Below are 4,326 nucleotides of genomic sequence, written 5' to 3' on the forward strand. Positions count from 1 at the left end.
CTGACAACATTCAAACATTTGATTGTGCCTAATTAAGGACTTGCATACATTTTTTAAATTCACTTTTGAAACCCATTTTTAATAAAAAACTATTTTTGGATTCAAATCTCATGCACATGTGACGGAGCATTGGTCCTAACTGTTTAATTTGGGATGGAACATGAATCAAGTAATGTTGTTTAGGTGTAATATTATTCTTAGGGAAAAGGTCCTAAAAATGTTTAAGATGCATTTCAATAAGTACTTTTAACTTGTCAATAGTTTTAAGACATATAACAGGTGAAAGCAAAATCTGAACGATTTCCAGAAGTTCAAGAATAAATGAAAAATATGCACTACTTTTAATCACATCCAGAAGAAATGGCAATATTTTGAGCAAAACAAGCATTTGACCTGAGGACTGCTTCAGTTTTGTAATGCACATGCGCAATCAGCGCACCAGCTGAGACCAGTTTGGAGAGCAAAGATACTTTCTTCCGTCAGTTTATCATCATGGATGCCCTCGACGAGGTTGCGATTTCCACTCTAAAAGCTTAGTAATTTTTAAAACTGTGTTGATTTCGAAAAACTTTGTTTTTTATGGTCATTCTTGTATTTGAAATTGAATTGTAATCGAATATGTTGTGCTTCCCACCGGGAAAAAAACGCTTTTGGAATGCTAACCGAATGAATTAGCAAAACATTTTACAAAGTCTCATTCTCTTGAGATCTGTTTAGTTTTAGTAGATTTTAGTCTCTTCCATTTTGATTTTCATGTCATTAGTTGTACTAATAAAGCTAATTTAGTAATACTGAGCTATGCTAACTAATGTATTTACCATTGTTTTAAGCTGCTAACATTGGGGAAGACATTTTACCAACTCTCTCGCGAGAGGATATTCGAGATCTTTTTCCTGGTCTTGAGCACTTCCTGAGGGGCAAAGCCATTTGGCTTTTGACTCATAAGGAAGAACAGGTAACTTATCTTAATACTTGTCTCTTGAATATTTTTAACCTGTTAGTGGAGATAATTTCAGAACAGATGATTATATTTAAGTTGGTGTGGTTGAAGAATAAGACACAAGTCACACATTATGTGATAAAATTATATTGCTTTGTCTGATTTTAAATATTTGTAATTATATTTTATATGAATATTTCTATATTTGTATTTTAGGGGCACACTATTCCTGTTGAAGTCTATGGTTCATCAGCAGATAAAGAATATAATGAAAAACAAGACGGCCCCAGCACTTCGAAGTTTTTAAAGTTGCCCAGCCCAGAATATGTTCTCTTCACTGACAGTGAACTACAACAAGTGAGACGTACATACTTTGAGCAGCAACGCCTTGGAAAAGAAGGTGAAGTTACCTTATCAAAAGAGCTCTTCTGCCGGCTCATCTCAAATACCATGACAAACATGATCTCGATTGCAAGAGCCTCTTCCAATGACTTCAAATATCCCAGCAAACAAGAAGTTATTGCCATGGCAAAGCGGTTAGTGGAATACTACCCTATGATAAAAGATAAGTCAACTGGATCTAGGCATGAGTGGGTGAGAGGCTTCATTTACTTGAATATTTATAAAAATGTTTTGTTGATAACATTGTTTCAAAACTATTCATTGACGCTTTTGTTCTGTTGTAGAGGATATTGTTGCCAAAAAGCTCTTGAAGTGACTTTCAAATATCCGAAATCCCATGAAGGCCAAACGCACTCCTTTAAAAATAGAACATCAGTACAAAGAACCTTCTGCTTCTATGGCAAGTGACTATGATGCTGATTTCAGTGCATCAACAGTCAATCTTTCATCCTTCAAGATGAAGAACCCCACGGGAAGAGAATGACTGCATCGATGAAGGATGCAAGTACATTAAAATCTACTTTCAAATGTACTAGTATTTGTAGTAAATAACAATTTTAATATGTAAGCCTAGTTCTTTTTTTTTTTGTTTTAATGTAGAATACATTCTTGAATTGCTAATTTTGTACATCTTGTTCAGTGGTGTACTCCTAATTATATTGTACAGTCAAATTGCAGCTGATGGTCCAGACAACAGCCTTGACAGCCTGAAAACTCAAGCAAGACATTACAGAACTGTAATGAAGCCAAACAAAGCTGCTGTAACTCCTCTATTAGACCTGGAGTTCAAGTCCAGAAGAAAATTTCATTGATTCTGATGCTTTGAAGGAGCAAGATAGACCTACAAAAATTTTACAGGCATACCCCTGCTTCAAAGAACTGGACCATGTGGGTACACTGAAGCATTGTTTAAATTGTTGTAAAACATAGTGAACAAATCCGATATACTGCAGACATACAAGTTGATGATGCTTAATTTATCATGCCGGAGGAAGCGCCTCACATGATCTAAAGGAGACACGGAAAAGCGGGTGTAAACAAAATGGATACTGTAGCACAACAACTTGCTGTATCAATACTGATCATTTGTAGAGAAAAAACAGAAGCAGAAGATTATACGATTGCGGATAAGAAAATGGAAAAAGGCAGTCATGTTGTTAAACGAATCCATTTCGCGGTCGCCATTTCGAAATATTCGTCACTTCCGTCTCCTCGTAGACTTGTTTCCTATTGGCTATTCTGAAAGTACTGACGTTATTATAGCCGTGATCATCAGATTTTAAATCTTAAATATCAAACAATGTTTGATATCGGGGCGACCCCGATTTGTGTTTGAACAGATTGGGAGGTCCAAGAACGGGAGGTGTTTTATCTGTGAACAGCTTACATTACAAGATAATCTGTGCCAAAAATCGGAATGCTTGACAAGATTTTTGCTCCGATTCTCAGGTGGGGAAAATCGGGGCAAAATCGGGGCAAAATCGGGCTAAAAATCCTGTAGTGTAAGCTTTAGGGTCCACTTTCCTGCAGGGTTTAGCTCTGACTTGAATCAAACACACCTGAACAAGTGTCTTCAGGTCAGGTTCTGATCAAGGGTTGAGCTAAACTCTGATATCCTGCAATGATCAGAGTTGAAAACTCTTGGTATAGATCAGTGGTTTTCAATCCTGTCATTGTTTTCACAAATTCACGTTCTGGTTGTTTACATAAAGACAATGCCCGTATCATTTTCTAAACCTTGCACATTCAATCCTGTTATCAAAAACTTGCATTTTCATTTGAATGGCAGAAATTAATAATGTTTTATATTTTTAGTTGAAAATGATGCTGTGTAGACAGCCCTTTAGTTCAGGTAATGGAGCTTTTTTTTTAATAAACTGATGATCTTAATTAGGTGAGTTAAATAAGATTGATTGTTTGAAATGTTCAGAGCAGTGGGTCTCCACTACCAGGATTGAAAACCATTGTTATAGAATATACTCTCACATCTTTATTGCATATTAACATCTCTCCTTTTTGTGTGTACTCTCCCACGCAATAGTTGAACATGCCCTTGCTGTTTTCACTTCTCTGCCACTGCTTTTCCCATCTGGCTCTGCAGCACCAAAGAAACCGGTCCCAATCAGTGAGGGTCTTTTTCCACATTCTCAAAGTGAGTTATCACTACTTAAGTAAAAATTATTACCTGCTGCCTACACTCATTAACAAACTGGGTTAAAACCATTGTAATGTAAAAAAGAAAAATTATGTAAATGATGACAATCTTTGTTTCGTTGAACTATCCCTTTTAATAAAATTACCTATAGGCCCAATTTTTTTTTATAAATGTTTCATATTCAATGCAATACATATACTACTGGAAACATTTTTTTGTCCTCAATCACTTCCACCCCACAACAAATGAATCAAACATTACTTATTTTGAAGTTTGCTGTATTTGCAGCATAATTTCTGTATTTGTATTTGGTTTCCAGCCCTCTGAGGATCCTGATACCTACATCTATCGGCGCATGTTTTCCAGTCCTGTGTTGCTGGTTGGGGAGGAAAACTGTATGGTGGTTGTAGGTACAAACCCTAACATTTCCCTAAGACTTGCTCCATGAGGGGCCACTCTACCTCCTGTTTTTTTACTATGAATTTCATCTCTCATACCCAAAGTGTATTGCAACACTCTTGTCTGTGTTGCAAACACAAGTTCTGAGAGATGCCATCCACAAGCAGGATGCAACCCCCTCGTACAAAAAGGCAATTCATGAATGGAGAATGTTTGTTGACTAAAAATTGTTTCAAGTGTTGTATGGCTGAGGCTCTGAGACACCTGCAGTGTTATTTTTGCTCTATTTGTGCTGTTAGGAAGTTTCTCCTATTTTGATTAGTGTTTCGTCTATCTTCCTTAAATAATGGAATACATTAGACTGACTTCTGTTTGAGGCTTATACAGTGTATTGATCTGTGTTTTTTGCCTTATTTTTATTTCTGGGGAT

The 4,326-nt window shown here is 36.3% G+C and overlaps 1 long non-coding RNA gene across 1 annotated transcript; it reads left to right on the forward strand.

Moving 5' to 3' along the window:
• The first annotated feature begins 847 nt into the window (after positions 1 to 847).
• On the forward strand, positions 848 to 1,783 carry LOC310732735. The gene is made up of 3 exons (XR_014535541.1): positions 848 to 955; positions 1,157 to 1,534; positions 1,629 to 1,783. It is a non-coding gene; the product is annotated as an uncharacterized lncRNA (long non-coding RNA).
• Positions 1,784 to 4,326: the final 2,543 nt, after the last annotated feature.

Source organism: Silurus aristotelis, assembly GCF_946808225.1.
Source record: "Silurus aristotelis genome assembly, chromosome: 11".
Classification (NCBI taxonomy): domain Eukaryota; kingdom Metazoa; phylum Chordata; class Actinopteri; order Siluriformes; family Siluridae; genus Silurus; species Silurus aristotelis.